Genomic DNA, 23,977 nt, shown 5'->3' on the forward strand with positions numbered 1-23,977 from the left:
CCTTTCTATTCTCTCCTTCTGGACTCCTGCTTTAGAGTTTTAAAGCTTTAGAGCTTACAATTAAGTCCCTGATTATTTTTTAATTACTTTTTTTATATGGTGCAAGCACAGTGGTATTTTTTAAGATGGCTTCCACCCAGAAAGGTCTTATCTAAGCATTAAAGATCTTACAGTACAATGGCATGATTTGAAGTCACTATTCAAAATTGTTATCACAGCAATATTAGGTGAAATGAGATGCCAGCCCCTCCTTGATGTTTTGATCTCTCTCTAAAAAGCATGGAATTATAAAAGCTCAATTCAGAGATAGTGATTCCTTCGCATACTTCCAGTTTTTCTCTGGATAACAGAACTAAAAGGAGCCTCACGTTGCACCTTTGATTCACAATAAGGAGGCAGAATTGAAGCCCCAGAAATGAACAGCTCAGTGAGCTTTAACTAACTTCAGTCACTAGAATGATGCAGGAATAAAACCTCATTTACACAGGCTGACTTCTTACAGTGTCCTGATGCAGTCTTGTTCCAAATCTCACTGTTGTGATGTGCAAGAAATGAAGGAAAGTAATAAATTGGGCACTTTCTTACCAAAAATCATTGGAGGTTTGTTTGAAATTTAGATGTATTGACTGGGGACTTTTATGAATTACTGGAAATTGATATCAATATTTTCAAATAATGAACCACTGGCAAAGGAGAAAGAACAAAAATGCTTTATAATATGGAAATCCTAATACGTATTCTTCTCTGCACTTCTCAATACATTACAATATCAGGAGGAATAAAGAGAGAGAGAGAAAATGAGAGGCGTGACAGGAAGAGAGGAAATCCAGAGAAGAGATTTGAGGACATGGAAACCGAGGTGAAAGGAGAATCAGGACAAGACAGGAGGGGCACAAAGTATTATCGTCCACCTGTATTAAAAAGCATTTAGTTTGGTAACCAAAAACATGAGCTGAAATGAAATTTAAGAGAAAAATCAATCTAAAGATATGTAAAAGTATTTATAGTGTCTCAATCCTAGTAACAGTTTGCAACAGAAAAATTATATAATCAGGACCTTAGGATACTTATGCATCTTAAAATGTTAATCAGAGAAAAAATGAAATCTGAAAGCAAAGGCATTCCAGCAAGAAGCAGGGTAATTAATGGAGTGCGGCCCACAGTGTCCAGCCCTCTAGGCCTTGGGTGAGCTGAGGGCACCAGGGTGGCCAGGCCCTGAGGCAGCTACAGCCCCCATGCTGCCTATGTCCTCACCCTTATGGAGTCCAGGGTCCCTCTGTCTCCTACACCAGCTCTGTGGGCAGCTGCTGAGCATCACAGGCCCCAAGGATATGATGTCATTGGACCAAGGAGATGGTGGGCCCAGGAGGATGGCAGTGGCCCCAAGGCAGGTGGGCTATGAGGTGCCTCAGAAACAGATGCTGGAAGGGGCAGCTCAGTGTGTCTGGAGCTCAGCCACCTCAGCCTCAGGACACGGAGCCACACAGATCCAGGACCTGGACTGACCCTAGGTCCCTAGTGAACCAGACGCCAGCCCGTTCCACCCCTCCTGACCTTGACATTAGAAGAGAGACAAGGGAGAACAGCATCCCATGTTTGGCCAACAGGGAGAGCCCCAACCTTAGGGAAGTTTATATAGACCTGTGTGTATAATATGGAACAGATGCTCTCAGGTTTTCCCCATCTTTTTAAAGGAAAATGCTGTATTAAATAATTGAAATTTGCTAAGAAAATGAACTTAAATGTTCTCATCCCACCAAATAAGTAAGTGAGTAAATAAATAGTATAAGGGATGTGTTAATTAACTTGATGGGGTGGGTCCTTTCACAGTCCATAGGTATATCAAATCATCATGATGTACACTTAAATATCTTACCGTTCTGACTGTCAATCACACTTCCATAAAGCTGAAAAATTTTTGTCTGATTTTGTCACATCTGGGCCTTCTAGATGTAAAGAAATTCTGACATGTGATAGAAAAATCCCATGTCTTGAAAGTACCTTTTGAAAAAAGAGGTCATAGGAAATAAATGCCTTCTGAAAATGACTTGGAAATTGAATTTTCAGCACAGCTCTAGTGCCCCCAACCTGGCCCACACCTGTTCAGCAGGTCAGAGGAGGTGGAGCCAAAGGCCGTGAGAGGAGCGAAGCGTGCTTCGCTGTGCACACTGCTCATGCTCCGGAGGCGTTTTCATGCCATGCCCATCTTCTCTGTTGTACATTTTATTCTTCACAACTCCGTAGCTAGCTAACAATGCTAAGCAGTTTTTTAAGCATATCTATAGCTATTGTGAAGTGCCTGTTTTATGTTTCAAGGAGGGACGGCAAAATGGCACATTTTAGAAATATCCTTTGTTAAAATTCACATGCGACTTGTCTTTTGGAAATGGAGTGACCAAACCACCTCTTTGAGCAGCGCACAATGTGTGTGCACTGGCTCAGGCCACGAGGGAGAAGGGAGTAAAAAGGGCCGCACACCAGAGGTTTTTGGTTGTTTTGGGGTGTTTTTAAAGACTTTTTATTGATTTTTATAGAAAGAGGCAAGGAGGGAGAGAGAAAACCATTGATTTGAGAGCAAAATATTGATCAAAACATCAATCGGCTCCCCTACGAAGGATACAGCCCACAACCCTGGCATATGCCTTGACTGGGAATCAAACTGGCAACCTTTTGGTGAACCAGAAGATGCCCAACCAACTGAGCCACACTGGCCAGGCACCAGTGGTTTTATAGTAACACAGCATGAATCACTGTGCTGTATGTTCTCTGCATTTTGTTTTATTTTGCTGTGCATATAACACACGAATACATCCTAAGATTATAACTTCTGGATGTTAAAGAGGTTGCCAGTGTATGACAACCATGGAGTTAGTAAACTGTATTGTGCATTTTGTGTTAAAATTTATAGGAAAGACTGTCTTCAGAAAATGAGTTGGAGAGTCATCTGCAAACATTATACTTATACTTATCCACACAGTAAACACTAGACATGTTGAAGGGGAAGTGTTAAATAGAAGAGAAAATTGTGTGGTTGATCATGATAGGCTAAAATATTTCTAATCCTGCCCTAACCGGTTTGGCTCAGTGGATAGAGTGTCGACCTGCAGACTGAAAGGTCCCAGGTTCGATTCCGGTCAAGGGCATGTACCTGGGTTGCCGGCACATCCCCAGTAAGAGGTGTGCAGGAGGCAGCTGATCGATGTTTCTCTCTCATCGATGTTTTTAACTCTCTATCCCTCTCCCTTCCTCTCTGTAAAAAATCAATAAAATATATGTAAAATAAAATAAAATATTTCTAATCCTTATGATTCACAACATGTCTTATGCTCATGGATCCAAATGAAAGTATATTTTATCCTTTGCATGAAGCCTCTGCTACATTGCCAGCTCACACCAAAGGCCACTCACAGAGCACTCTTGTGGGTGCGTGTGTAAGTGACCTGGGTGGTGGGGTGGCCTGTGGCTTGGCATGAAACCTGCTTCTGATCCTGGTCTTTGTGCCTGCATACGATGAGAGGGTGGGGGTGGGGGGCAGGGGCTCGGATGTTCTTTAGTTGTGAAGATCAGCGAACTCTTCTAAGGGTTGTTCTGTCCTGTCTCTTCATTCCTACTCCCCTGCTCTTTAACTTTTTTCCTCTTCCTTCTGAAATGCCAGGGAGGTTTGAGAAGGTGATACTAGTGGTTTAATCTGTTTAGAACAGTGTAATTAAAGTTGTATGAACAGAATAAAATCTTCGCATTCTCTTAACACCACGTTAACATTCTGGAAAGTGTGCATCATTCTTTTCAGTGGATAAAACACTGAAAGCCAGAACTGTATGAGAATATCCGGATTCCCGGTGGCTGGTTTGCTGCCACCGAGACCTGAAAACCAGATGTTCCCAGCACTGCACTGCGGGGATCACACAGGTGCATCAAAGGTCTCCGCTCCCCTTGGTCCACCTCCGGGGAGCCTTTCATCATCCAAAATAGCTACGCTCGCTTGAGCCCTCTTTAATGTTTATATTTTTGATGTTCGGGCTTGTTTTATTGTCACTTAAAAACAATATTTAAAACACAATTATTTTGTAAAAAATAAAAACAAAACACAGAGAAGACAGCCAAGGAAATGGGACCGTTGGACAGTTCTGAGGGACGTGACTCTCAGACTCCCTGGAGCTCTGGCCCAGTTTAAAGTGTCAACCTCAGGCCAACACAAGCCTCAAGAGCACACCAGGTGAGGCTGTGGCCTCCTCTCAGGTGCTTTCCTGAACACTTGTGGCATTTGCCCCGTGGAAAGAAACAGGCAGGCTGACATTGTTACAGATTAAATGCCCAGGCCATACCAGTGAATGGAGAGCAACTATAAAATACTTGTTCAGGGCAAATCAATACCTGAAGGGGGAAGTCAGAAGGGACACCCGCACACCTGGGTCTTTCCTCTTGTCCTCACCTCTCTGGCCAGCAGCCCCTTTGCCATTTTTCCTCTTGGTTTAATAGGTCTTTGGGAGGCCGGGTGTAAGGCGGGCGGGGGGGGCGGGGGGGAACCTGAGGACTTCCACCGTAGCCCAGGTTTTGCACAGCCCCTGGCTTCAGTGGGAATCCAAGTGCTGGTGGGAGCAGCAGTGTGATGGGGCTGGAGGGCCCAGGGAGTGGGGAGAAGGGGCTGGGGGCTGAATGGCAGTTTATCGGGCTCCCCACCAAGTGTGTGTGGGATGGGGAGAGAGGGTGTTTCCCCTAATACCTCCCCAGCCCCTATCCAACCTTTGATTCACCAAGGAAGGGAGAGTAATCCAACTAGGGATAGGATGGGGAGCACAGCACGGGCCTCAGCCACTATCAGACCCCACTGCAGAGGGCCCTTCCCATGTCCGCTTGGTAGGCTTGGGTTTTGTGTCTTTGTCCTCGAAGGCACTGCTGGAGCCAGACTTGCAGCACTGGGGCCTGTCCAGGAGCTGGAGCGAGCTGCTTCTCACCGGCCCATGGGTGGCTTGGAGAAAGAGACCCTGTATTCCTTGGCCCCGGAGAAGAGGTCCCTGACCTTCATTGTGTGGGTTCGTCACAGCTCACCTGGACTTGCTGCAGAGCCTGGGGAACTGGGGCCTGACTAAGAAAGTTCCACTTGGTGTTGGTGAGGTTGAGAGGCAGGTTGTCCACATGCTCCTGGGTCTGCTCCAGAGCCACAGGCCCAGCCTGCTGCTGGAGCCCCTCAGACCCCGCCTCTTGCATGGGAGGCGTTGATCTTGATGAGCAGGGGCTTGATGCGATGGGCCAGCCGCTCTCCTGCTTCATGCACCCATGTCACAGGGTGCTGGTAGTGAACCGGTTGTGGGGGCGGCAGGGCTGGCTCAGCGCATTCATTGCAGTTTCCTCGCTGGGCTTCTCTCTCTGGAGCTGAAACAGAAGGCAGGACAGGGCCTCTGGGTGCTCCTTGTATTTGAGGTGCTGTTGAGGTGCTGCAAGTTGGTCTCTGGGGCTATGTTGTGGGCCAGGAAGAGCTGCCAGGCACAGTACTGCTCAAAGGTTTCCCAGTCTAGGCTCTGGATGAGTATGTTAAGAGCTGAGTCTTTTGGAAACGTGACCAGGGTTCCCCATCATCACACGGCAGATCAGATCCTGGAACTATGCAGAGTCAACAACGGCCACGTTCATGTTCAGCAGCTGCCTGAAGGTCTCAAGGTCTCACCCAGAAACTCTGTGTAGATGGAGGGTGTGAGGTAGCACAGCAGCCACATTTTGTCCTCCTGACAGGCCTTCATGTCCATCATTAAAAAGGTGAGCCCTAGTCAGTTTGGCTCAGTGGACTGAGCATCTGCCTGTGGACTGAAGGGTCCCAGGTTCGATTCTGGTCAAGGGCACATGCCCAGGTTGTGGGCTCAATCCCCAGTCGGGGGTGTGCGGGAGGCAGCCGATCAATGATTCTCTCTCAATGTTTCATCTCCCTTCCTCTCTGAAATCAAGAAACATAAATTTAATATTTTTTTAAAAAAAAAGGTGTACAGATTGCCCTCCTGAGTGGCCTGGGGAAGTGACCTATACAGGTTCATTTTCCCTACAGGTTTTCTGGCCCTCCGGTAGTAGAGCAAGTGGTAGCCAATCTTGAACTGCTTCTAATATAGCTCAGCGAGAAGGTCCAGAGGCAGGGAAAAGCTGCTGTTGTCTTCCTGCATCTGGCATAGGTTCCTAAATATTTCAGAGAGAGGCTTCCCCACAGATTCTCCCAGGGACATCTCCATAACCTCCTCGGGCAGCACCTCCCCTCAGAAGTGGGCCTTGAGGAGCTTCTATAGACAAGTACCCGAGGGCAGGCAGCTGCTCTGAGTCAAAGTCTCCCTCCAGGACCTGGTCCACAGTTCCTGCAGGGCCCTGGGCCGCTGTATCACCACCTTCTTTAGCTGGAGCACTTTCCTTTTTCCTTAGGGACTCATCCCACTGGTCAAGGAAAGGGGTGATATCAACGGTCTCCTCTACAACTGTCTCCTTGACAGGGTGGAAATGAAGCTCTCTCTTCTTTCTTTTGCTCTTGAGATCCTTCCCTTCATCACTGAAGGCTGCTTCTGCATTGCCAATGTAAATCCCATCCTTGTCTGAGACATGGTTGTCCATCTCCATGGAAACTGGCTCCTCACTTTTGATTTCCACAGGTGCGCTGAGTAAACTGCAGAACTCAGGAAGCTTCTCCCTCAGCATCAGCACAGCGCCTTATCTAATCTAGGGTTGTCAGACTGGGGAGCCAAATGCACCAAGAGCCGTTTCTCCACAGTGTGATTGAGGAAGGAAAAGACACCCTGTCTCCACATGGCCCTGCACTGGTGGATAGAAGTTGGGAATGATGCAGCACAGGGAATCCAGGAGTGTGGCAGTGATGGCTGGTGGGGCTTCATGGAGTGAGGCACGACAAGGAAGGCTGGCTCTATGTTCATAACGTTATCCTTGTGTGGGTTAAAGTCATAAAACAAAGCCACCTTAGCATCAGAGGCAGCGACACTTGGCATGCATGTTGTCAGCAACCAACCGGTGATGGCCCTTGGGGCAAGATACCTGAACTCAGCACTTCATGAGAAAGGTGGACAACGCCACCGATGTAGTGAATGAGGTCAGAGTGCAGAGACTGACTGTCTGGGGTTAAGAGGTACTGGTGTTGGAACCAATCCTGGTATTATTTTTGATGACCAAACCACACCGAGGGGTCATGAAGAAGAGTTTAGGCTTCATGTCTGGGTTTAGAAGACATGTTAGGAATTTTCTGGATGTTCTTGACTGAAGAAGCTGCAGGATACCTGTGAACTAAGGACTCAAGGCCTGAGGGAGGGTTATGGATAATATCTTTCCAAAGAAAGTTCAAATTTTGGTATCCTGGCAATTCTCTGAAGTAGTCTTAGGAGGTTCCAGCCAATCATCAAATATTCCATGACCCCTTCCGAAGCAGTGAGATGCAGAAATCCACCTCCTTCTACAGGGTGTGGAGCTGGGGGTCCTAAAGTGGTCCACGGGCCACGGCAATGAGGGTGCTGCTCTTCAGCACCCAAACTCTCTGCTCCATCAGGGTGTACAGAACACTCTGCTAACCAGGTATCTTCTGCCATAACATCCCCACCAGCAATCTGCTTCAGGAATGCCATGCAAACACCATCGGCTCCCAGAACCCCACTCTTCACTAGTTCTCATACCAAACACACCAACTGAGTATGGCAGGTGCCCTGCAACTTCAAGTGCTTCTCTGTAAGCATCTGGTTGATTTTATTCAGGACAATATTTGCACTGTCACAACTCCACAGAGCCAAGTCCCAGTAACATTTCTGGGCTTGAGCAGGTTCAATGAGGACACAGGTGAAGAGGCCCAAGCCAATTTCCTCATGCTGAGGGGTTTGCATACCAGGCATTAAGGGCATCATTAGCCTCACTCTGAGACACCAGTAGTCATGGATATCACAAGTGCTCATGTATCTCTCCAACCTCTCCCCTAACTCATCCTCGGCATCCAAACTGATTGAAAGTAGCCGCCTCCCCTTCCTGGAGCTCTTGCTCCTGCTCCTCCTCCACCTCCCAAAGCAGCAGTCACCACTGTCCCATTCCCTTCTGTAAATCCACGGCTGCAGCCAGGAGATGGGAAAAGGCCAGGGAGTGGATGGTTGGCAAGTCCTAGAAATGAGGAACTCTGAGTTACCAGGGACTGGGGGCAACGGGGATTAGTGGGGGAGGAGAGGGAGGGTCCCTGACCTCTCCACTCTTGGCTCCTGCCCGAAAGGCAACTCTATGGAGAAGGTGAAGGTGAATGGCTCTCTAGGTCCTGCCTCTGGAGGGGCAGCGCTGAGGAAAAGCCCTTAGCTCCTAAGTGTGTGGGGTCAGGGTCTGCGCCCCCATGGGGAGGGGAGGAGAGGCTCCCAGTCCTAAAGAAGTGAAAAGTGAGCCCCTTCTGGCTTCTGACCCTAAGAGAAGTAGAGAAAACCCCACATTTTTGCCTCAGGAGATGGGCAAAAGTGGAGTCCTAGCTTGAAGTAGTGGATCAGAAACCTTCCTGCCTGATCTGATGGCCCAAGGTTTGGGCAGCGAGGTTCCTTTAGATCCGCACCCCACTCCTCGAGTGAGGGTGAGGCAATAAATGCTACAGGAGGGCACCTATGACCAGCTTCTCCCTACACTACACACAGGCACCATGGTGGAAAGGGGAGGGGAGGTTGAGGGGGACAGGGAGGAGGAGGCCCTCTTTAATTTTAAAAATGAAAATGTATACCCATCAGGCATACGTTAGAGTTTTCTGAGGGAGAAAAACTAAGATAACTTTTGCAAATTTCCTTTTTTAAAAACCAATTACAAAGCAATCAGATTACAAAAATCTTTCATTATTAATAAAACATAATCTACCAAGTAATTACCAAGTGCCTAAATATTATGCTAGATATTTAGAATCCTTTGCTACAATTAAAAGAGACACATGCATACACGTACAGTTGTATAGATGTATTTTTCCTCTTCTGACATATGCCATTATTGTATCACCTTTGATAACTTTTATTGAGAACTTTTCAACCCAGATTGTGTCTGCACTCAATTCGGTGTTTGATGAAATTGGCACTTCGGTTTAAAACAACCACACTCACTGTGTTTTTTTTTATTCTGTACATGAACAAATCTACCAATCATATCAGTTTCCTTTTAAGATAGAGAACATTTTCCTTTTATTTTGACTTGATAAATGCAAAATATTTTAATAACTGAGGGAGGAAAACAGCTGATGCTTATAAACTGTTATTAAATACTAGAGGCCCGGTGCACAAAATTCGTGCATTGGGGTGGGGGGGGGGTCGGGGCGGGGAGAGTCCCTCAGCCTGGATTGCAAGAGGGCACAGGCCAGGCTGAGGGACACCACTGGTGCACAATTGGGGCCAGGGATGAATGCAGGAGGTTGGCCAGCTAGGCAGAGATCCACAGGAGGGCTCCAGGGTGAGTCTGGCCCATCTCACTCAGTCCCAATTGGCCAGACCCCAGCAATAAGCTAACCTATCAGTCTGAGCATCTGCCTCCTGGTGGTCAGTGTACCTCATAGCAACTGGTCAACTGGTCAGCTATCTGCTCCCTGGTAGTCAGTGCATGTCATAGAGAGTAGTTGAGCAGCCTTAGCATTCATTAGCATATTACGCTTTGATTGGTTGAATAGCCGACCAGATGACCGGACACTTAACATATTAGGCTTTTATCATATAGAATTATCCTGTTTAGTATATATTATTTCACTCTCACAAACCCTTTAAGATTAAATAATGTCCCCAAAGTTATATAAATAGGATTTGAAGCTACAAAGTCTAGCTCAAGTCAAATGTCCAATCACTATGCTATACATTTCGACCTCTCCAGGACTGAGTGCATATATAGGGGTATTGCAAAGAATTAGCATTAATTCCAATGAACTAGATGCAACTAAGGGTAAATAAAGGCAAAAGTGTGAGCCTGGCAGTTCCTGACCTCCTTTTCCAGGGCTGTGTTTTGCCCTGAGCAGTAGTCTATGTCCAGGCTCTCAATACAGCAACCTGTGTTGCTGAGACATATAAAATGTATCCATGCTCACAAAAACAAACAAACAAAAAAAATTGGCCTTACCTATTCTCCATATGTCAAAAGCATTTGCTAATTATTACGACAAAAATATGAGTAAATCCGTATTATTTTCAAATGTTTATATTCCTTCTAAATCAGTATGTTGTAAAAGTGTTGAAATTAACAAAAAAATCTTACTTGAGCATGAATTTCTTACTGGTTTGCCCCTATTGTCATTAGAAAATAAATGAGTAAATAAATAAAAAGTGAAATTTTCCAGCATACATTCTTTGTTTGTGTCTAAGAAAGTAACAGTCACTTTCATTCCTTAAATATCTTTTGCATTATGAAATTCCCTTTTTTATAGCTGGAACCTCTTCCTTGAGTTTCATCTCTCACTGCCTGATGGAATTCTTTATCTGGGTACCTAGCATGCTTTCAAAATTAACATGTCACCATTACTGAAGCTTCTAAGTCTGTTTAGATTAAATGTATTCTCAAAGCTCATATAAGACTGCATGACTCAGGATAAAAGTTAAAATGATACATTTTCTGAAAAAAAAATTTAGATGTGATCGTGTTAGTCATCAAATACTAAATCACTAAATTTAGAACTCATTTAATCCACCTGCTTCATTTTCCTGATAAGGAAGGAGACTCAGACCCTGAGAGAAAATATTACTTGTTCAAGATCATCATGAATTTGTTGCTGAGCTGCAACTAGAGTCTTGAATCCTAATTTTTTGTAATTGCTGTTATCTTGTACTAGATATAATATGAGCCAGCCACAGTCACTATTTTACTTGCATTATTTCCTTTAATGCTTACCTGCAATGTAAGTATAATTATCCCCCATTGCAAATGAGACAGGTAAAGCTCAAGGACTGATTTATGCGCTGGAAGAGCCAGATTTTGAAACCACGAATGTTTCATTCCAAATGCCCTGGCTTTAGTCAGCTTCTGTAGACCAATGTTCCTTCTGTGACAACCACTTCCCTCTTATCAATGCAAATTGCATAAATATAGAAATTCCTTTGACCAGTTAAACCATTAAACACTTCATCATGTAGGGCTTCCCATACTAGAAACAATGTATTAAAATGTGTTAACAACCATACATGTTATACAAATGCTATGAATCCTCAAGTAGTCCCAATTTGTAAAAAAAAAAAAAAAAAAAAAAAAAAAAAAAAAAGTCTGTAAAGCATAAGGTAGCCAATAATTATATTGTGCTTTGTATTCTATTTGTCAATAATTATATGCCATATGTTTGGATTCCATTAAAGATACCCAGTCTTTCTTTTCCTAAGTCACCACAGATATTATCACTATAGATCAGCACCTTTCAAACTTAATTTCATGATAACACAAGCTATATTAAAATATGTTGGTGAATGTCAAAAAAATCTCAAAAATAATTCACTTAGTTCACTTACATTTTGGAAATCTGCATATTCTGTATATTAATTTAAATTTGGAATGGCTCAAGAAGAATATAAAATAAGTTTTAAACTTATATTATAATTCTAAGTAATGATAGGGGAAACGATGAGATTAAATATTAAAGGGCCAAAATACTAGGAAGAATTTAAATAAGTAATAAGCAATATACAGTTCCTCACTTACATAAAATCAAAGAGTTGAAATAACTACAGAGGCAGCTATGAAAACCTCTATATAATCCTGGATTGATGTAGCCCTGAACCAACGAGATAATATTAAAAATCTTGTCCAATAGCAGTCTAATTTAAGCAGTTACTATAGCTATGAATAAGCAATTACACATTCCCCATTATGGCCAAAATACATTATGTGGGCAATTTTTCAGTAATCCAATTCATCTCATTAAGACAACCTTCATATTTAAAAATCAGGTAAACTCTTGTATGGTTATGCCATGCATAATAAAGCACCAACTATTTCTCAAAAATGTCCTTTCCATACTTTCTTTATGTAGGTTTCCTAAGGTTAGACAACATTCCCTCTCACCTGAATTATTGTATTAAGCTGTTGTTGTTGTTTCAATTTTAATGGGTCTCCCTATGGCCAACCTAATCAGTCCCCCATTACCCTTGAATGACTTCTCATCACCTCGAAAATAACTAGAAACCCCAGTTTGGACTCTGACCAATGCCTTTGTCTTTAGCCATGCTGCTCACTGTCTCATGGGAAACCTGTTTTCCAGCCATATTGAATTCAGTGCTATTCCCAGACCCAACATTACTCTCTCCTTCCTTTTAATGTGGCATCTCCCCTCAACAGATAGCTTCTCTTTCCTTTTATCATATGGTTGACTTCTCCTTTGAAACCCTGCTCATACTTTCTTTACCCCAAGTAAATCTTTCATTGACCTTCCCCAAGCTGAGCTACTCCTCTATGCTCTCTTTGCAACATTTACCAAACCATTTAGTCTACAGCGGCATTTACTATCTCCCCACCCAGAACAATCTCTTGAGACCAGAGACTATCTAACTCATCTTTGTGTCCCAGTATCTAGCTGAGTGGAACATGTGAAATGTTCAAATGACTTTGTTGAAAGGTGAGTAAATAAAATAGAAAGGTGTTTTCCCAAAGTGCCTGATCAAAATAATCACTTGGATGCTAATTAAAAAAAGCAGATGCCAAGCTAATCTCCTGGAGATTCATATTGGCAAGTTTGGATCGGGGCAAAAGATTTTCTATGTTTATCAAATATTTCAAGTGATTTCATGAGGATGAACAAGGAAATGGGAGAATTACTGTAGTCATTTAATCATGAGAGATAAGAAAGTTATGTTTTTGTACAAAATAGCTCTGTCCTTGCTTTACCTCTCTTTGAGGTATCCATGGGGACCTTTATCTCCCCCTTTTACAAGTTACCTATCTGTGCTATGCAAGTAAAAACAAAACAAAATTACGGTTTTTCATCATATACAAATGAGGGTATGAAGATAATCTATCCTTAGCTCAGAATATAAATTTAGGAATGGGCTTGGTTATTACTTCAACATTGTTTTTATTTTTTCAGTCCGTGTTTTCAATGTGGCCTAAAAATGTCATGACTCAGAGTAGTTATTTGTAGAATTGCTTCAAAATATTATCTAAACCACTGTAATTTCACACCTGGCATTGAAACTACCAGGTTTGCCTAAAGAATTCCACTTACGGGGCGATTATACAATACCCCCTAAAATTAACAGTATGTAATGTTTTATTCTTTAACTCTAGGAACACAAACTTGTTCAAAAAGAAGATTGTGCTCCATGTCACCACCTACTTAACATACCTCACTCCTTAATTCTTGCAATAATCTTTTCGACTCTGCCACTCAATAGAAACTTTTCTTTTAACGATTACTAATAATTTCTGAATTGCCAAATCTGACATCCTCTGTTGGGTGCCTGGTAGCCTCCGTACTAAGAAAAGTAACCCTTCCTTCAGCACTTGTTCCTTGTTGGATTATTTGTTTTTCTACTTCTCTCCCTGATATTTTTGGGTCTCTTTTTCTAATTTTATCTTTTGCTTCTGCTACTAAATATGTTTGGTACCATTTTGGAAGCTAAACTTGTTGATCTAGCAGTTAAGTTCTTCTAAATTTGGAAAACTATTCAGGTCTTATCACACAAAACTCTTCCTCCTGTGACCTATGGTCTAGACCAGCACCAGTCACATGTGGCTTTTAAATTAACTAACATTAAGTGAAATTAAAAATTCATTTCCCTAGTCACACTATCCACATGTCAAGTGCTCGGTAGCACTTGTACAACACATTTATAGAGCATTTCCATCATGACTAAAAGTTCTGCTTGGCAGTGCTATCTAGGCAGCTGGACTACTTGACTTTCTCACCTCTAAACCCTAGCCCCTTTAACTCCCCTCTACCTGGAATGTTGTCCACCAAACATATCTCCTCCTATAGAAATTTGACCCTTTATTCAAAATTCAGTCTAAATATTTACCTCTCTCTAAAAATCTTTATTGGTCTCTGTAGCTAAAAGTGTGACAGCTCTAATATAAACTCCCAAAGTTCTTTGTACAAGTCTTTCCCATGTTGCTTTGCTCTGTCATTGCCAGTAAGAATGTCTACTCTTCCTAGCTAGAGATTAAAGAGTCTGAAGAGCTGATATTTGCTAACTGTCAATGAATGTTTGCAATATGCTAAGCTAAGTGCTTGATGTTTCTCAGATCCTCCTCCTGAAAAGTATATGGTGTTATACCATAATAACATTAAGAAAACTGGGATTTAAGATGAAGTGATTGGCCAAATGAAGCTTTCGAGAAGGGAAGTGATTCTTTAGGGTTACAGTGGCAAGCCCTGAGTCAGCCCAGGTTGGTGTAACTTCAAAGTTTTTTATTGATTTCAGAGAGGAAGGGAGAGGGAGAGAGCGATAGAAACATCAATGATGAGAGAGAATCATTGATTGGCTGCCTCCTGCACGACCCCTACTGGGGATCGAGCCCGAAATCCAGGTATGTGCCCTGACCGGAATCAAACCTAGGACCCTTTGGTCCTCAGGCCAATGCTCTATTCACTGAGCCAAATCAGCTAGGGCTCAAAGTCCATACTCTTAATCACAGGGACACACTGCTTCCTCCATCTCATGCCCACCCCATGTGCCTATAATACTAGGCACAACTCCATTGTTGAATGAGTGAATAGATGAGCAATGCCTTATATGTATTAGGTAATTTACAGTTTATAAAACTTAACAGCAATAATTTATTTCCATATGATTTCCCCAACAGCTCTAGGCAGCTCTGCAGGAAACCTTCCCTCCATTTCAGAGAGGCTGAGAGAGTTCAAGGCCTCCTGAAGTCCACAGTGCTATGTGTGACCGAGATAGAACTTTAAGTCCGCCTTCTGCCTCTAAGTTCCATCAGCCAGGTTCAAAACTCATTGATAATCAATAAAGACTCAAAGTGTTTTATCTCAATATACTTTTTTCTACTTGGCCATTTTATTCTTTAAAAAAACAACAACATGATAATGAGGTTTAATTGTTTATGGGAGGGGTAGAGGCAATTTAGTTATTTTTCAGTGCTGGTTAAATAGCCACACATTTAGATCTTTATCATATTGTTTTGCCCTAACCCCATTAAAATAACTTGCTTAGATTAAACAAAATTCTGGGAATGTTAATTACCAATTTAGCTATGAATATGCTTGATTATTTTAAGTCTACTAAAAATATGCATGGGTCTTATCTGTAATTATATCTGCATGTTCTTTTTTCTCTCTTTTTCCTTCAGGAAAGTCATTTAAAATGCATTTGGGAAATATTTGAAAAAAAATTAATTCTATTACTCTTATTTTCCAGAATTTTCCAGTGTTTTATGGCTATAATTATATTTTCTTCTCAAGGCAAAGCAATATATCACAACATCCATTATCATGTGTGTTGACAAAATGTGAGATTCAAGGAAGTAATTTTATATCCATTAAATAACAGAAAAATTGCCCTAGCTGGTTTTTCTCAGTGGATAGAGTGTTGGCCTGCAGACCAAAGGGTCCTGAGTTCGAGTCCAGGCAAGGGCACGAGGTCGGTTGCAGGCTCGTCCCCGACCCAGGCCCTGGTTGGAGTGCATGCAGGAGACAACCAATCAATGTGTTTCTCTGACATTGATGTTTCCCTCTGTCTTTCTCGCTCTCTCCCACTCTCCATAAAAATCAATGGAAAAATATCCTTGGGTGAGGATTAAAAATAAATAAATAAATAACAAAAAAAAATCAAGTATATTGTATTTTCTTCTTTATTACATTAATTTTCTCATGTATTAAAACAGTTTTGTATTTTGTCTTATATCAGCAATGGCACTTAAGAGTATTACATTTATTTCATATCCATCTTGGAGTCTTTTGTGTTTTTGTATATATGTAAGGTTAGTTAGGGGTGAGAATGGCGGTATTAAACTAATCTATTTGAGTACATTTCTCAGTCATGATGCAGAGTCTTTATTAAAATTATTTTACTAATCTGAAGAGAAGTCTAAAAAATAATTTGCCCAAAACAACCCTGCCAGAAAGTGGCAAAGGTCTGTTTCAAACCCATGCCTTCCTCATTTCACAGCCCACAACATTTTTAATAGGAATGACCAAATGGTTGCATGGCTAGCTACTAAATAACAGGCCTCTGGGTGAGACACAAATGTGCCTGATACCTACTTACTAAAATGTGTATAAGACAGCCGTGGGCAAACTACGGCCTGCGGGCCGGATCCGGCCCATGTGAAATGAATAAAACTGAAAAAAAAAAAAAAAGACCGTACCCTTTTATGTAATGATGTTTACTTTGAATTTATATTAGTTCACACGGGATCTGGCCCGTTTGAAATGAATAAAACTAAAAAAAAAAAAAAAAGACCGTACCCTTTTATGTAATGATGTTTACTTTGAATTTATATTAGTTCACACAAACACTCCATCCATGCTTTTGTTCCGGCCCTCCGGTCCAGTTTAAGAACCCATTGTGGCCCTCGAGTCAAAAAGTTTGCCCACCTCTGGTATAAGATGAATAAATAAATAAATAAACAAATGAGTTAGATGAAGCTCCATACACATCAGCTCATTTACGTCCCCACCAAAAGAAAGCATTTTCAAATAAATGTTTCAACACTGATAGGACTTTTATAGGATTACTCTTCCCAAGTTCAATAGTCTTAATGCACAAGCAATTTGCTTAAAGTCTATAATGCCCTTGGATTTCAAGTTGAGGAGTCTGATCATCTGGAAACAGAAAATCAAGGATCTGAACTACTGTTAAATAAATAGATTGAACTGAAATAAGCCTCTTACGACTTTAAGTGCTTCCACATAAAGCCCAAGAGATAGAAATAGGAATGATCTTAACTACAACCAAATATTGCCTTAATTCCAAATTTAACTTCTGCAATTTTATCTAATGTTACATCGAGGCATGTGGGCCCTCCACTTGTGAAGAGTTTACACCAGTTTAAAACAAATTCATCACAGGAGCAAGACTGCAAACTCAAGTAGCAGCGATGTTTTTATTTGATATGTTTCATTCCTTGTTTTCCATGCCTGCAGCTACCATGCGAACTTGTCTCCAATAAGTTTATCACAGACTTTTTGAAAAGCTTTGTAACTCTTCTCTTTGCCACTTCCCACTTCCACTCTTTCTCCTACTTCCATGCTTCTTACAAATGGCTACTAGAATAATCTCTCCCCAAACAGCTGTTATCACAAACTCAAAACCCATCACAGTTCTCTGAAGCCTGGTGGACAACAGACTCTTAAAGTCTTCACCCTTCTCACCATCCTAGTCTCTCCTATCTCTCTGAGATTCTCCACTCGTTTGTTTTTTTTTAACTTTCTGCCATGCCCTGTATGAAATAAAGTTATTTTCTTATCTGTGATTTTTAGCATGCTAGATCCTAATTTAGAGCTTTAGAACATGCTTTGAAAAATATCTTTGCTATATTTTCACATGGGTGTAATATCAACCTGTGTATCAGTCAGAGTCCCAGAAGGAAACAAGACTTCACCCCAGATGGTTCAAATGAAGAAAGTTTAATGAAGGAATTTATCTACCAAATTGTAGACAGCATTGAGGAACAAACAAGATGGTGAAGCATCTAGAGATTAGCAAATATAAGAAGACAGGACTACTACTGGGAGGGATGAGGAGACAAAGAGAAGGGTTAGCATTTCCACAGAAGCCTAATTAAACCTGGAGGCATGGCAGAGGGCAGCCTGGAGGCAGTGACAGCCTGAAAGGACAGCAGCACAGCCAGGGCACAGCCAGGATCAGCAGGACGTGCACGTGAAATGCCCAGACCTGTATCTCCCCTCACACTCCAAAACCTTCACTGCCTCCCCCTGGCCACGCCCAGGATGAAGACAGAGCGGGAGGGAGTCTGGTTGTGCAGTCTCCAAAGGTCAGCTTCCCCAGGCACAGGGAAGACACAGAAAGGTGAGAAGGGATCGGGTGTGGCGAGTGAAGAACACCTGGTGCAGGCCTCAGGCAAGCTGCAGCCTGGTGAGGGGTGGCAATTCCTGAGGTCACCTGCATCTGGAGTGAGAAAACTGTAAGACCTCACTGAACTCGCAGCTAGGTGTCACTTTGAGCAATTTTACTTACAGGTTCAGTGTCCTTACCTTTAATATAAGAATAATACAGTGCTCAGTTTATAGAATTGTTCTAAACATCTAGCACAATAAACACTCAGTCAATGTTAATATTCTTACTGGCTAGATGAAAATATCCTCTAGTAAAGGATCTTATAATAAAAAAGTGAACCATCAAAGATAAGAATCGAGGAGTGCTAGTGATCACCTTTGTAGCTCACCTCTGCCCCCATCCCCTTGGCCTTCAAAAATATGGCAGGACAGCTTTCGGACTTGGCAGGCAGGCTATTTTATTTTACACTAGTGACTTGGATGCCATTTCTCTTCTTTCCACTCAGTAACAGACGGTGCCCTGGACAGCAGTGACATCTGCAGCCCCAAGGGAGAAGGGTCAGCACAAATTTTAATTTTGCTTTCGGTTTGGGGCTTTACGTACACAAACAGATTATTTTTTTTTCTCCCTGTCAGTTTGTATCTAGCTTTGTATCTGACAGCTTTTAATGCTTTATGTATTTAATTTAACCCCGAAATTTATAGCTCCAGGTTTTGCTTATTTTGCTTTATTCCTCTAGTTCAACCTCCTTGATTAACAAAAGGTGAAAGAAAATGTGCAAAAGTATTCAAGCTGCCATTTCTGTATCACTGCGATGTTAGGAAGAGGGCATTCTGCTCTTTTTGAACTTCCTCTCATTATAAAATGCTAACATGTGAATATTTTAAATCACAAGAAACAAGAATACTAAAGATAGCCTCTAAAAATCTGTAGGCAATTTGACTCAAGTAGAAAAAGGAACTTAAAAGCTGAGAGAACATTTATAAAAATTGTATGTCGTGTTCACTGGAAAGGAATGAAATTCTACACTCATCTCTTCTATGAGAGTAAGAATAAATAAATGAACAGATAGATGGATGGATAGATGATAGATAGATAGATAGATAGATAGATAGATAGATAGATAGAGGCTTTATTCTTAGGAGGTCAAGTGTCTGCACTGGGAACAATTTGATCCTCCTGAGTTCAATTTCAGAGGAATTTCTGTAATAGGAAACTCTCCTGATGTCTGAATGTTATGGATACATTTATTTGGGGTCATAAAAATTTCCAAATCAGGCATCCCACAGAGAAAAAGCATCTATCCCAATAGTACCCTCATTACTGAGAAACTATCCAACCTCAGTGGTATTTGTAATTTCCCTATGCCCCGGGCAGTCCTCAGAGGTCAAAGAGAACACTACAGGCTATGTGTATAAGACAATTAGATCAAAATAGAACTGAGAGCTGGCCTCAGGTAGCTATTTCTAATGGGAGTCAGTCACAGGACAATAAAAACTACAGTTCATGCCCAAATGTTCTCCTTGGTCAAGGAGACACTGACTGGATAAAATCAGGACTCAAGGGTCATTTCTGATTGGCCTCAACCCAAACACCACAGCAACACTCAAGAAGCTTCACCCACAAATGATTACACAGCTAATTTAGGTGTTAGTATCAGACAGATCATTCAAAACCCCCTTCATCTTCTTAGGCTTCATCGTTCTAGACTAGATAAATGAGCTGAATTTACAACAGAATATTGAGCCTCTCTTCAACTATGTAATGGATAAAAGGAGAAAGTAAAACAAACTGGGCCTTTTTTTATTTTGATGCCAGAAAGACAAATAGAATGGTCTACAATAATCATTCAGGCCAGTAAATCACATTAACAGCAATTCACTGTGAAATAACTAGATCTATGGAATTTTTGGTCCTGGTGCCTTTCTCTTACCCTGAGACAGTTATTGCAATCAATTCCAGTTTTCTAATCTGTAAAAAAAAAGGGAGTATGGGATAAGTCACCTCCAATATTTCTTCCAACTATATAAAAAAGCTATTGTTTTATGTACCAAACAGGATAAAATATGCTTCTATAAAATGTAGGCCTGTGTTCCAATGAGGCTGCACGTTAGGTAGACCTGAAGCAGCCATCTTTGTATTAAAAACTCTCTAATACCAGATAATACTCTCTATCAGCCAGATTCATGCCAATTAAAAAGAATCCAGGTCACAGAAACAAAATAAACCCTTTAAACAAGAAGAGTTCATATCACAAATTATATTGTTGATGTATTTCACACCCATTTGTGGGATATGTATGACAGGCAGATAGGTATGTAGATAATAAATAGAGATGTAAAGATGACATTTTTCAACTATATTTTCTAAAAAAGTTGCATAAAAATTTCTACATCCAACAAAAATATAAATATCAGACTAGAAATTACATATATAGTTTAGCAAGAAAAGATTAAAGGTGAATAAAATTACTTAAGTATATCTGTCATAAGAAATTATACAGTAATACAATGAGTTGTGATTTTTTTCTTTTTTCTTCCTAGAATTTAGTTAAAAATCATTAGCCTCATGAGTACTAGTTAACAATATCATATAAATAATTTATTAGTGCTATAAATTAAAAACAAAATACACTCCAAAACTGTATTTAAAATGACTGAGCTGTATAGAAACATTTCCTTAAAAGATGGAGACATGAGAACATTTTGCACAACCAAAAATTGAATGCCATTCACAAGTGGATTAAATAAAGAAAATCAAAGAAAAAAATTGAACAGCCTGATTGAGTGCATAAACCTTCATCAAAGATAGAGATACTGATCTGGGAATTTCATGGCTAAACAAAATGCAAACAACCCAAACACTTTTTCAACCAACACCTGGGTTTAGTAGCTTAATAAACCTTTCACTTCATTTTTGTGTTTTTTCATCCTTATCCTCTAGTTTTAAAATAAGAAACTGGAGCACAGTATTTGTTGAAGAGTTTGGGCACATATTGAGTTACAGCCCAATTTCTCAACTTCAAAGTCAATTTAGCAACTAGAAATGACATAGGAGAAAAAAGGAGATCGTGTTCTATTGGGGAGAAGTGTCTTTCATTACAGTGTAAACTTAATGAATGTACCACATACCACAGAATTATTTTAGATTCAGTTATTTATTCAACAAATATTTATCCAGTGTCTTCTAAATGTCAGGCACACTGGACACAAAGGTGAGCAACAAAGACACACTCCTAGTCCTCATGGAGCTTTTAATTTAATAGGGGATAAACATCAATGAAACAATCCCACACATAAACGTACAATTGATTGACTATGCAAAGGTGAATATAGTGCTCCATGGGGATACTGCAAGGAGATCTGCCCTAGTTAGGTAAGACCAATTAAAGGATTTATCTCCTATTCCTGGAGTCTCATGTGGGTAAAGGAAGTATTTCCAAGAGTAGAATGTCCTTCTGGACACCCCAAAGTTCTGCCCTATGAGCAGCCACTAACTATATACCTCTATCTCCAAACTCGACTCTACTTTTCAACTGGCCTTGCTGACAGTGAGCTTATCATGTCATGAGAGATGAATCAACACTTTGGCACAGATCCCACAACATCCAACATCTTCTTCAAACCAAAGCAGCACAGCCTTGGTCCTTATTCATGAGTGATGGTTACAGCACATGGTTGGTTCTACAGAGACCTCAGTGGGACTCATTGCCCCACCTCCAGCATATTCTTAGAGTGACACACTGAGTGGCAATGAATGAACTCACTAGAGCAGCAGAGTAAAGGACCAAAAGAAGGGAAGGCTGCATTTTGAAAAGGGAGAGAAGCATCCTTCTGAAAATGTGTCCAGACAAGGTAGACTAATTCAAGAGACCCGGGTGATGAAAGCCAGGTAGATTAAGATATATATGGTCCATCAGAGTGTCTCAAAAAGGAAATGTTCAATCTAGAACCTGAAGTGAGGATGGGATACACCTGAGAATCAAACCAGGCGAGGCTCTTTTTTAAAGAATTAGAGTTAGATGAAAAAGATCCGTTGGTGATAGTTGCCTAAGATCTAGGACAGTGATGGCAAACCTTTTGAGCTCGGCATGTCAGCATTTTGAAAAACCCTAACTTAACTCTGGTGCCATGTCACATATAGAAATTTTTTGATATTTGCAACCATAGTAAAACAAAGACTTATATTTTTGATATTTATTTTATAATTTAAATGCCATTTAACAAAGAAAAATCAACCAAAAAAATGTGTTTGCGTTCACCACTGACACGCGTGTCATAGGTTCACCATCACTGATCTAGGAAGTAAAACCTGTAACCAACTTATGCGATTTTATAAGGGCAGATTGAATAATGAGATTGTGTGTAGTTTACAAAGGCACACAGTATTTTCCTGGAGATTTCCTTGAAGTAAATATACTCTCAAATTATACTTGTCATGTTAAAATAGTACTGAGCTGCCTAGAGAGCCATTAACCAGGAAAAGGTCCCTGGCCACAGATGGTATGGTCCTTGAGGAACACTGGGACTCTTGTGTGATTAAAAACTCATCAGTGATGGAACATGTTATGTGTGTTTCTGAGAGGAAGAGAAGAGAGGTTGTGATGTGGAATTGTGCTCTGAGTTGACTGTCTTTTGACAAATATTACTTACTGCTCATCATCCTCATCATCATCATCATCATCATCATCATCATCATCCATTAACTACTCAAGTCTCTTGTTTATGCTCTTCCAAACTCTGTCTACACTTACCTCCAATACACACCAAAGTTATTAAGAATTGGAAGAACCAGATTGTTCGCCCATCCCCATAATCACCTGTCCTAAAAGGTCACTTGCACAGGTACTCAAACCGGCAGCCCTGGGAGGAAGAATCTGAGCCATGCAGCCAGCACAGCACGCTGAAGTGGGGCTTCCTGTCAGTCTAGCCCAGTGGTTCTCAACCTTCCTAATGCCGCAACCCTTTAATACAGTTCCTCATGTTGAGGTGACCCCCAATTTCATTGTTACAAATTGAACATAATTAAAGCATAGTGATTCATCACAAAAACAATATGTAATTATATATGTGTTTTCCGATGGTCTTAGGCAACCCCTGTGAAAAGGTTGTTTGACCCCCAAAGGGGTCGCGACCCACAGGTTGAGAACCGCTGGTCTAGGATGATGCAGACTGATCCCTCCAAGGAATTGGTTAACAGGGACATTTTCTGTCATTAGGCAGGGGGAGAAAGGCTAAACAGCTTTCTGGACTCGACTGAATTAAAGCTTCATACCATTTCATGAAACCCCTCTGGGAAACTTCAAGCCAGAATGCTGGCCATGTATTGAAATGTAAACTAACACGGGTAAAAAAAGAGGGGGTAGGCGGGCATCTTAAACAAATATGAATTTTACCAGTGTTTGTTTTCCTGCTACTTTGGATCAGGGACCCCACTGCTCCCTTTCACAGGTACAAATGCATAAAAGAGGGCTTCCGTTTCCTAAAAGCAGCCCAGACAAGCGACACTCCTCGGGGTGCTGAACCCAAAGCTGGCAGCCAGCCTGGTCTCTGCGCTCCAGTCTGCTGGTACTTCCCACTTGCACGGCTATCAGCCTGCTTCAGGCTCTGCCTTCACTCCGACTGGGGACAAAGAGACCATCACAGTGGAAATCCTCTGTATGCTGCTAATAAGCCTATTTAGAGTCAATGAGAAAGCCTCATTTTGCACCAATAAAAGCCTTCACGAGTTCTACTGAATCAGTAAAACCAAAATGTTTCTGTGTCCTCCCTGTCCTCATTTTACACCCGCCTGTGAGGGGAAGCTCAGCAAAATGTTGGACGCGATGACCTCTAAGTTTCCTTCTTCTCTAACGTCCTCTGCTTTTCTGTTGGCTAATAGGATTTGAACTCTTTTTAAATCACCACACATGCTTATGGATTCCTGAGCCCTTCTTCAGTTTTTGAAAACTCCACTGTGATCTGCTGAATTGGCGTATTTAGAATCTTGGGTCTCTCTGGGCAAAACAATGAATACTACTCTGATCAAGCTGCTTAGCTAATACTGTCTATCTTCTTTCTGAAAAA

General features: G+C 41.4%; 1 protein-coding gene and 1 pseudogene across 2 annotated transcripts in view; both read right to left on the minus strand.

Moving 5' to 3' along the window:
- The window catches only part of GRM8 (glutamate metabotropic receptor 8), a 742,523-nt gene that overhangs the window by 352,843 nt on the left and 365,703 nt on the right, over positions 1 to 23,977 (minus strand). The window lies entirely within an intron of this gene.
- Positions 4,809 to 22,614, minus strand: LOC308527259 (integrator complex subunit 3-like; annotated as a pseudogene). Its single transcript has 3 exons — positions 22,565 to 22,614; positions 5,980 to 8,072; positions 4,809 to 5,761 (listed from the first exon to the last, which is right to left on the minus strand). The product of its transcript is annotated as an integrator complex subunit 3-like (transcript).

Source organism: Myotis nattereri (assembly GCF_964212035.1).
Source record: "Myotis nattereri genome assembly, chromosome: 11".
Lineage (NCBI taxonomy): Eukaryota > Metazoa > Chordata > Mammalia > Chiroptera > Vespertilionidae > Myotis > Myotis nattereri.